This window comes from Lactuca saligna, chromosome 2, assembly GCF_052625555.1.
Source record: "Lactuca saligna cultivar CGN05327 chromosome 2, ASM5262555v1, whole genome shotgun sequence".
Taxonomy (NCBI): Eukaryota; Viridiplantae; Streptophyta; class Magnoliopsida; order Asterales; family Asteraceae; genus Lactuca; species Lactuca saligna.
In genome coordinates, this window is record NC_136418.1 from 100,420,756 (window position 1) to 100,433,084 (window position 12,329).

A 12,329-nucleotide genomic window follows, 5' to 3' on the forward strand; every position below is an offset into this window, starting at 1 on the left:
ATGGACGTAAATGTCGTACTCCACTATGTTGGCGTGATTTAGGACATAAAATCCTTGGAGGCCCTGAAATGATTCAAGGCACCACCGACAAGATTCAAATCGTACGAGAAAGAATAAAAGTGGGCCAGGATCAACAGAAGTCCTATGCAGAAAAGAGGAGACTACCGATAGAATTTCAGGTGGTTGATTTCGTATTGTTGAAGGTATCCCCGTGGAAAGGCCTTATGCGATTTGGGAAGAAAGGAAAGTTGTGTCCCAGATTTTTTAGACTTTTCAAAATCACCCAGAGGATTGGTAAACAAGCATACCGCTTGGAATTACCAGAAGATTTTGCAGATATTCATGATGTGTTTCATGTGAGTTATCTGTGTAAGTGTTTAAGAATATATGATGAAGCGGTTCCATTATCCGAGGTGAAATTGGATAATAAGTTAAAATATGTAGAAGAGCCTAAAGAGATCGTAAACGAAAGAAAAACTAATCTACGTAATAAAGAAGTGGATCTGGTGCTTGTCAAGTGGAAAAACCATAGAGACCCAAATTATACTTGGGAAAATAAGAATAAGATAAAGCGAAATATCCGTATTTGTTTTAATCGATGTAATTTCGGGGAAGAAATCCTCAAAAGGAGGAGGTATTTGTAACATACATGTTTTGAAATCGTGTTTTGTAATGAAATTTATTATGAAATATTATGTGATTTTGGGTATTAAGTTCTAACAAATAGTTTTTACTAGAAATAAAGTAAAACTATGTTTAGAATCACTCGGAAAATATTGGAACTCTTATGAGATAAGTTTTAAATATTGAAATTTAATGAAAATATTAAATTTGAAATAAGTAAAATTTTATTATTGAAAGTTGTATAGAATCACGTTAGAAACATTTAGGCGAAAACCTCATCGAAATCCGAGTTATAACGAAGAAGTTATGATTCTTTGAAGATTCGCGACAGAACCGGCACGACGTCGTATGACGTAAAAAGTGAGTTTTTTTTATAAACTACTTTTTAGCCTATATGATCTAAATGAAAGTTGTAGTATTTGTTAAACCGAGAATTTTATTTAAAAGAACGTTAAAATATGACTTCGTATGAGGAAATTAAGATTTTTATAAGTTTCAGAATAGAAGTAGACAAATAAAAACTCGAAATAAAGATCGAATGATTTTTAGCCGACGCAACCTAAACGAGAATCGAAGGTCTCATCAATAGTAGTACAATGATAAAAAGACAGACGAAAACGGACGTCGGATGAAGAACTTATGAATTTTTAAAGGATTTTTCCTGTCCCGGCCCATTAAAAATATAATATTAAAAATGAATTCAAAATTAGCCAACGGAATCTAAACAAAAGTTGTAGAGTATAATCTCACCTACGTGTGGACATAAAGAACGTCAAAAAACGGAGCTTGTACGCAAAAGATATGAATTTTTGAAGTTTTTAAATAAAATAAATGAAAACTCAAGCCTTATCCAAGGAGGTACGCCCAGTGTAGAGGTGTACGCCCAACGTTCGCATGGTAGGAACTAAGATTGACCACGTCTCCAATCTTCGCATGTGAGCCACATAACAGACACGTCTGAGCCACGTGCCTTCCCTTCCGAGAACCGGACACGTAGCCTCCTACGCCCAGGATACATTGAGACTACGCCCAGCGTAGTTAGGTGCTTCGCACCCTATAAAAGGGATGCGAAGTCAGCCGGTTTTAGGTTACAAAGTCTTACTCTCTTTCACTCTCTAGACTCTCTTAAGCCCCTCTAACAATCCCGAAGTACAATTATCATACTCGACACCCAAAGCAAGTCCCGGCACACCGAAGTTCCCAAGAAAATTATATTTTCAAGTCGAAACTCTGCCAGTGTAAGGTCGGTTTTCAACAAAAATCCCCAGTTTCAACACAGAAAATCGTATTTAGAGTCGAAGTTCTTCCCAAATTAACATTTATTCCTTTGATTATTTCACGGTGAGTTCAATGTAGGGACAGTTATATGTTATGTGTTATATGTTCAATGTGCTTTCCCAAGTTATTATGACAATGAGTAATACCTTAGGCCACGAGGTGTATGACATAACCATCACTTGGGTACTGGTATATAGCCTTTAGCCATGAAGTGTATGACATAAGCATCACTTGGACATATCAGAATACAAAGACATGGCTGAAAGCCTGTGCAATATAGTTAAATGATATTCTGAAATTATATTTTGTACGACACTTGGGCGGAAGTCTTATTGGTGTATATCAAGTGTTGCAAAAATTTTATGTCTCATTGATTTCAAATCTTTGAATATGATTATTCTTTGTTATGGAAAGCATGTCATATGATACTCATTTGCCTATCTTGTTCCTTGTAACTCTTTGCTTCTGTCATACTGATATGTATATAGAATAATGTTATATTGTAACTGTTATTGAACTCACTAAGCATCACACGCTTATCCCTCTCAATGTTTAAACTATTGCAGGTGATAAGCATCCAACATAGTTTTGTACTGGTAGAAGATGTAGAATAGATAATATTATAACTTTTGTATTGTATTCCTGGGAAAGTATGTAATATGTGTAAAACATTGTAAAAATCTAAATAGCCGGTTTGTATCCAGTCTATGTAAATAAACTATCAATGTAAAATATTGTTTTATGAATATGCATGTAGCATGTTTTGGGAGTAATAATATTGTGAAGTATGAAAGTTTGGATATTTCAGAAATATGATGTAGTTTTAGAAAGTATGGAGATCTTTCAATCATGGTATCAGAGCAATAGTTTAAGTGAACTAAATATCATGGATTGATATTTAGACATAAACTATTGGAAGTTCAATATATGAATGGATTCATTAGGAGTATATGGATACAAACCATAGGAAAGATTTAAGTAAAGTATTAGGTAATAATAAATACTAATATTCTAAATACTACGTTGTTCCAAATTTTCAGAAGAATGACTGAACAGGAAGGTAGTTATACACCAAAAGTAGGTGGAGATCCTAAACCTCGTGAAGTAAATACTCCAGTACCCCCTCGAGAGGAGCGACTCTTGGGTAAACTTACTGGTATTATTAGACAGACTTTTGAAGAACAAAAGAAGGATAATGATAAAGTCAAAGAGAAAGCCACTGGAGAATCTTCGAAAGGAGAGGTGAAGCGTCCCTCGTTCAAAGATTTCAAGAGTAGTGGTGCTACGAAGTTTTCTGGTGCCATTAATCCTATTGTTGTTCTTACCTGGATACAGAATACAGAAAAAGTATTTCGTATCTCTCATGTGATAAATGAAGACAAAGTTAATTATGCCTCTGCAATGTTCACCAGAGCAGCCCTGGTCTTGTGGGAAGCAACATTTGAAGCTCTTAAAGAGTATGACCAGTGGGTAAGAATGGATACCCAATGGCAGTCATTTTATAGGTCACTTCCTTAATCTCTCCTTACAATATGACTTCGTGAATGAGGCGTAGTAGCGGTTTGACTGACTTTTCTTATACATATAATACATATTAAATTTTTAATTATATACATAGTATAAGGTGTAATTTAAAGCATTTTAAAATACCATGGTTGTAATCTTTTAATAAATAAAACTCTTAATTTAATTAAATTTAAACCTTTTGTGGATTTATTAATTATCAATTAATCATTTAATTAAATAAATGATAAGATCTATAAGGATGTATTTTAAACTTTTCAAAATACCAAATATTATTTGACATTAGTTATTAAGTTCAATTAATATCTAGATTTATAATTTACACACTTAAAAAAATGAAGCATATTAATCACAAAATAATAAATCAATTCAAATAATTATCTCCTAACTTTTACGCTTTGAATTTATCATCATAGATACACCAAAATCGGATTTGGAGGATAAGTCTAGCAAGTAGATATCATAAAATAGTTGTTAAGTCAGTTTAAACAAAAAATCATGGACTAAACCGAGGTCACATCGTGAACAAGCATGCTCACGACATGAGCTACGACAGAACCAAAAACTAGATTTTTTATGATTCACCAATGTGCAAATACATGAAAGACAACCCTACGCTCTGATACCTCTGATGGGTTTTTGGGGTTACAAGTTGAATGCCATAAGCGGAAAATAATCAAAAACAATTTCAATTAATTAGGACACATGCAACATAATAGGATCTATGACTTTCAAGTAAATGAAATGTACTTTCAATATTATCCTATAAAAATTTCCTATGAACTAATTAATTTATAAGAACAAGAAAAACTAACCTTTATGATTATTGTAGTAAACAATCTCAATTCCTTCTTGAATACCTTTGGCAGCTAGCACCACCATTATAGTGTCTCTAATGGTTCACACCCAAACCCTAGCAACCAAGGAGCTTGAAGAGAGAGAGAGAGAGAGAGAGAGAGAGAGAGAGGAGAAGAATTTCGGCCCTAAGCTGTAACGCCCGTATTTCGAGGCTAAGCATTAATTCGATGATGTAATAGTCAAGGTTAACCGTTGTAACCTATTCTAAAGTAATAAAGATGAATTACTTGAATATTATGTGAATTACGTGGTTTTATGTGATTATATACTTGTTTGTAAAGATATAATAAAAACAAGTGTCAAAACTAAAATGTTGGATTAACCCGATATCTATGAAGAAACTTGTAGTGGTCGTGACAACGATTCAGGAGATATAAAGAACACCAAAATCCGAGTTATAACGAAAAAGTTATGACCTATCTAAGTTTTTCGACAGAACCAACACGACACTGCGTAACATAAAAAGTGAATTTTTGAAAAATTATTTTTTAGCCTTAGCGATCTAAACTAGAGTTGTAGTATACGTTAAACCAAGAGCGTGCGTAAAATGAACGTCAAAATCTGACTTCGTATGAGCAAGTTATGAATTTTCTAAGATTTAGCATAGCAGTGCACAACCCAGGCGAAGCCTTGGTGCCCATGCAAGTCCACGACATGGATTTAAGTACCACGTCGTAGAACGGCTCCAGACAGCCTATAAATAGAGGCATAGATCACCCCCAAAACTCAGACCAAAACCATTCTTTCTCTCCCATTACCCCAAAAACCTCTCTTCCATTCCCTAATACTTCCTAAGTGCTAGAAGCGAGTCCCGAAGCGCCCGAAGGCTCTACAAAAAAGAGTTTTTCGGATTGAAACTCTGCCCTTGCAGAGCCTGGTTTTCAAGCAAACCTCCCGGTTTCGTTAAAGTGAAGCGTTGTCCAAGGTGGAATCATCACCTTATCAAGTGAGTGTATAGTTACTTTCATCTTACACATAGATATGAAGTATTTTATATAAATTATGTGCTATGTGTATATATTATCTGTTTACCTGAGATGTATGCTGGATGAAAGACCTAAACTTATTTCCTTTCAGATCTAAACTTTTTCTTTCAGATATGAAGTTTTTCTTTTAGATCTAAACTTTTTCCTTCAGATCTGAACTTTTTCTTTTCAAATCTAAAATTTTCCTTTAGATCTAAACTTTTTCTTTTTAGATCTAAGACTTTTTTTTGCATCTAAACTGTATATGTATTTTTTTTGTCAAATCTAAACATTTTTCTTTTAGATCTAAACCGTATATATATATATATATATATATATATATATATATATATATATATATTATACTTTTAGATCTATACTAGATGAAAGATTTAAACTTCATTTTTTTCTCAGATGTGAACTGTATATGTATTTTATATCTACAAATATGTTGGGTAAAACATGGGTAGATGAAATAGTTGATGTTTGATGAAATAAAATGATGAGAGGTCTAGGTGTAGACGATGAACCGGTCATCTAGCGGCGTATGGATGACAACCATGGACTTTTCTAAGAAGTCCAGTAGAACGCTAGCAGGCTCGCAACCTATAGGTGTTTGTGAACGATGTATTCACCGGTATACTCCATCACCCTCATGGTTGCCTTACGAACCTATATGTCTGAGGAATCCGCTTAGCAGTAGTGTCCATCCCGATGAAATTCCTTAGGATAGGTCCCTTACAATAGATGCTTTAGGGACGTAAAGTGAGGATAACGGGAACGGGTAATCGGGTTGAATGATTGTTGAAAATAATAAACTTATTTATTTTGGGGTGAAAACCCTATATGCTCACCAGCTTCCTAGCCTTACCCACTCAGTTTTTTGTTTCATAGGTAGTTACACAAGAGCATAGTTGGATGAATTGATCAGAGATTATGTATTCTAGACCAATAGAAATAAATAGAAATGTTGTAAGGCCTATGTTGTTTTTGGTTTATGCTTTTGATATGTATTGACGATGACATCCTGAGTTTTGTAATGTAATGAAAATACATTTCTTTGGAAATGCTTGATAAATTCTTATCTATATTTTTGGGAATGAATTCCGCAATACTTTCTTTAAACAGTTACTCTGATTTTATTAAAAAGCATAAATAAAATCGGTATTTTCTGGCCATGAAAATGCGTATGTCACATAAGCCTCTAGGAAGTGTCATGAACGAAATTCTTAACCCGTAGGGGTTTATATAGGAGTCTAGGAAGGTGTTGGATAAGATAGGTATATCCAAGATAACCCTAATCACTTAGCTTCCTCCCTAAGGCATCCAAGGCACCCTTAGAGGCCAAGGAAACCCTAAAAGGCTTCTAGGTTTAGTTCCCCCCCCTTATGGGAGGTTCTAGAATTGCTTTAGTCCTCATACTTTTAATTAATCCAATTAATCTTAAATTTAATTCCAATTAATTTCTAACTAATTGTTAACTGAACAGTATTATATCCAATTAATATATTATCTGCATAATACATTAAAAAACATCAATTTTGATTTCTAATTAATTTATTAACCATATAATAAATAAATCAATTAATCTTCTCTGTCTAAAAGTCATCATATTCAATTGCCAGTTTTGAGGGAAACCCAAAAGGATTATGCTACAATCAATTCAAGTTTATATTAATTATATTTATGGGCTTAGACACCTAATCCAACAATATAAAGTTAAGGTTTTAAGTGTTTTTTCTCTCATATGGTTTTCTTATAACCTAGAAAACCCGTCAGTGGTATCAAAGCCTTAGTTTTCTAACTAATTGCTCATATTAGTGAATGGATCAATATTAGGGTTTACGGAAATTAAACCCTAAGGCTTGAGATTTTGGCAAAAGGCTAGCGCACCTGAAACCCTAGCCTCCACCCCTTATTTTCGAAAATTAGTAGGTATCCCTTAGGGTTGCTGGTTTCCTTAATTACAATTTTAAATGCCTTCAAATTTGGATAATTAAAACTTGGTAACCCTATACCCTTTTTCAAAATTATAAGTTATATAGGATTAGGATTAAATTTGAATTATTTTATTAAATGGTTAATTGAGGATAATTATTTAATTCCTAAGAATTTAAATTATTTTATTAATTTTTTAGCTGAAGATAATTATTTAATGATTTAAATTAATTTAATTGATTAATTAAAGGATAATTAGTAAATCATTAATTTGTTAACATTAATTAATTATTTGTTAATTTCAAAAATTAATTTTAAACCTAGTATTTTTGAAAAGCTAAAAATACATATTATACTATATATGATTCTAATATACTTTACGTATAAGAAAACTCAGTCAAATCGCTAGTATACCTCATTCACAAAGCCATAATATAAGGAGGTATAAGGAAACAACCTATAAAATTACCATTAAATGGGTGTCGACTCTCACCCACTACTTCCTTGTATGGCTGAGGGTCATTAGTCGAAAGGATTTGATAGGACATAACCTCATTACAAGTATGATGCTATAAAATAACATACCTTTATGATAAATCTCAACTCTAGTTACTTTAGTAAAATATGTGAAGTGTATGCTAACCCATGAAAACGCACATCACTCTTTATAATTCGTTAGTGGAGCGTGTTTGGTTTACCAGCACACTATTTTGGGACTATAACTTTGACTAATGGATAAATCAAAAATTATCATTGTTGATGGAGTGTTTGTGGTTTACTAGCACATCAATTCGACGTGATAAATGACCTCAAGGTTGTCAAGCGGGTTTGCATGGTTATTCACATCTTATTTCGGATCCTCGGCATCCCAGTCACAAATTGAATAACATAATTTGAAATTAAACATGTGATTGATAATATTTAATGAATCTCAATTAACCTAGGAATTTCATGTTAGATTGAAATTGGTAAATGTGTATTACCTAACTTGACAAATTCGCATTTAGATTACGACATCCCTTTTCTTTATTGTCAATCGTATTTTGGATCCTAGCATTGAATACTTATTTTGGGTTAAAATTTTAAGGATCTATATCACTAACTAAAACTATGTCTCCTTATAGATATATGGAACTAGTGATCTCGCTACTACTAAATCTACCACTCCTAAAGCTCTAACTTCACTCTTGTGTTGATTTTGTCAAAAGAGAAGCTTACTGGTCGAAACTATATGCACTGGATGAGAAATATGAAGATCAATTATTGTTATGAGAACAAGGAATACGTTCTTGAAAAGCCTCATGTTGAAATCGAACAATATACAACTACTCCTGAAAAAATGGCTACTTATAACAAGAATTCTAATGACGCCACAAAGGTTGTTTTGAATCATGGTCACTATGTCACACCCCGCTAAAGCGAAAACACGGGGCATGGCGGTACAAATGGTCTCATAGAAAAAGTTAAAAGACAACACCACCCATAGTATTAAAAATAATTACAATGTACAACGACTTTGAACAACTTTTTAAAATAAATTACAATGTATTTGAAAGACAACGCATGCAAATGCTCCCACCAGTGTTGTGTCTCTACGTGCCTCTTACTAGATGATTCCTTAGAAAGCATGTAAAACGAGCGTCATATATAAAAATAGTTGGTGAGTTCACAGATTAAAAATAATATTGGTTTCATGAATCAAAATTAAAAGTTTGATAAAAGTTTCCATAAATAAAACTATATTACAAAAATGAGTAAATAAGTTTGCATAAACAATGTTCGTTGTCACCATGAGAGATAAAGTATGTTGCCTAAATGAGATGCAACGTTCATATTCTCATGGGAAATAAAGTTCGTTACTAAAACGAGTAAATAAGTTTCATTGCTATAATGAACAATCAAGTTCGTTGCTACAAGGAGCAAACAAGTTCGTTGCTACAAGGAGCAAACAAATTCATTGCTCAGACAAGTAAATAAGTTTCTAGTAACAAAAGTTCATTGTTATAATGAGAAACAAAGTTTATTGCTATAATAAGTAACAAGTTTGTATGTATATGAGCAAATAATGAGTTCACAACCAAGCCTATGAATGATGCCCTATCAAGATCTATGCTTACTGTTCCATAGATGAATATGGTATCATACACATAGGCAATCGGATGAGTGATGAGTTCTCAATTTCTAATAGTGCTATCTATAATGACCATTGGCTCATAGGGTTAATGGTTGGAGTAAAGTGTAAGGGAAGGGGCTTAAGATGATAAGGCCTTGTGATTCAAGTTGCATAGACATACATAGCAAAATATAGCAATCATGTTTGATACAAATCAATTTAAATACAACGAATAATAAATAGTTTTTCGGACATGCTTTTCCACCCCAAAACATAAAAACCGAAAATAAGGGGATGTGTGATTACTCATAATGCATTGAGATGATGAAAATGATGCATTGAACTATGTTCCAATTGTACCACTATCGATTCCTATAACGATGTTACACACTAATGAGTCTCTAATCGAAATCTAATACTAGTATACTTAACTTCTACAATAGAATTATACCAATATTCTGTCAAAGTTAGGTTTTTTATAAGTTGCAAATACTTTCCTAAAAATCTAGATTTCCATATATCAATTGACTTATTAACATTTGCAAGTGACAAATCCCATTTTGTGGTATTGTTGGTAATGCATATTAGCACTTTTGGAAGGGCTTTACAAGCTAAAAATCCAAAACTAAATCAAAATCAGTTCTAAAAATTTCCAAACTTTACATTTCAGTTCTAACTAAAATTTAAAACACTCTTGTATTTTTTCACGATTTTTAAATATGTTTAACCATTTTTCCATCATTTAATTTCTTGAAAACATCATAAAATCGTGAAAAATAATGAACAGTTAATAACAATTCCCAATAATTTTGTAAAACTATTATACAATGCTTATAAATTGGGAAAAATACTAAAATTGATTTTCAAATAGTTTAACCTGATTTCTGATTTTTGTGGTTTTATTCTTATAGAAATAGACATAATTAGAAAACAATTTTTAAAATTTCTCAAAATTTTTGTACTAGTGTTATTAGACATATAAAAGCTGAGAAAAATATAAGTTTGGTTTCCAAATAGTGTATAATTATTAAACAGTAAATTAAAATTACCAAACTATTTGTAAAATTCATATATGGTGTACATAATCTGGGAAAATTACCAAAATTGACTTTCATATACTGGAGTCCGAGCTTTGGATTTATGTACATTTAATGTAAGAAATATAGCATAAATATAAAAATGACTCAATAATTCTTCAAAAAAATTTAAAGTTATTATTTTATGTATACAAATTGGTAAAAATATCAAAACTAGTTTTTGAACAACTTAACCTATTTTTAGGATTTTTGTGTATTTATTCTATTAAAAAATAAAATAAATAATAAATTTTGTAGAAAACTGCCCAAACTTTTTATTTTTGGCTAAAGTGTAATAAAAGATGTTATGGAAATTTATTATTATTTTTAGAATAGTTTAACTATTTTCCCTAATTTATTCTCATAAGTGAGCATTAATTCATGAAAAATTAGTGAACAGTAAGAGAAATTCATTAAACTTTTTATTCATGATAATATATATTATATGATATTTTGGTAAAGTTTTATAATTTTTGGACAAGTGTAACTATTTATTACCAATTTAACCCATTAAACCTTGATTAAATCGGGAAAAGTAAGAAATACTCATGTAAAAATCTGTAAATTTTTTCATACAGTCTTCATGATGTCCATAAGATGCGAAAATTATTAAATATGGCTTTGGACATTTTTAACTTAATTTTACCATTTATTATTCTTCAACAAAAATAAGTTCGAAATCAATAGAAGACAGTCACATAAATGCATGAAACTTCATGCAACATCTTTAACCAGTACATAGGTAATATTAGATATTTTCCATAATTTATTGACCGCTAAAAGTATTTTATGTGAATTATTGCTCCATTTTCTTGAAAAATTACAATAAATCAAGAAAAATGATTTATTTTCAAAAAATTTACATATCATCTTATTTTGTTGTTTGGATTCTAGGAAAAATCGGAGTTGAACAGAAAAGAAGTTTTACATATTTATTTGTGAATAAATCCTTTATGAACATCTTTGAAATCTTTTAGCAACAAACTTTGATCATCTAGCATCTAAGCTTGAAGATCATTATATGCATGTTGGTTTAAAGACCATTAATGAGTTTGAAATGTTCAAAAGTCAATTTTGAAAGAAAGTTTAGGGTGCATGTGATGATTTTCCACCAAAACTTATAGAAAAGTGCATTATGTTGATTTTGACTTAGGTTTTGGTCATAGGACTTCACCATTTACAACATGCATGTTGTTTTTGGGTGAAATCCTACCACTATCATCATCAAAACAAACATTCATGGTTATGAACATGAAGTTTCATAAAGAATGGTGTAGAAGAACAAGAAAATGTAAGAAAACTTATAATTTTTGAAGGTAAAGTAAAGGAAATGTGAGGGAATCGATTTTACCTTGATGTATAACACTAGATAATGAATATTTTTTGAGTAAAATGATGTAGTTGACTGATTATTTTCGTGCGTTAGATATAGGGGAAAGAATGGGGGTTTTAGAGTGAAGAAAATAGAGAAAAGAGAGATTTTATCTCTCTGGATAGCTCATCTCCTTGTCATCTCTTTGGGGTTATACTCCACCAAAATACCGAGATGCATGTAGACTCACGAATTATCGATTGGAAAAATCTCTCCTATAGATTCTGCTTCTAACTTTATATTTTCTAGAGAAAAGGAGGAGAGAATTTTTTTAGAGAGAGAAGTGAGAGGTGGGGTGTATGAGAGAGTGAAAGTGATTATGATTTTGAGGAAGAGTGGTCTTGTGGAAGGTAGAACGAAATTATGAAGGAGGAGAGAGGGTTTCCCTCTCTTCCATCTTTATAAATTTCAAATTCTTTATAAAAATATCAATTTTATTATAAAATATGCATCTTAATATAGATTTTACTTATAAAATCTTGATTTTTGTCTTATGAATTAAGTGTCAATGTTAATGAGTTAAATTTTATTTTTCTGGAATACATTTTCATAATTTTAATTATTATAAGATAATATTATAA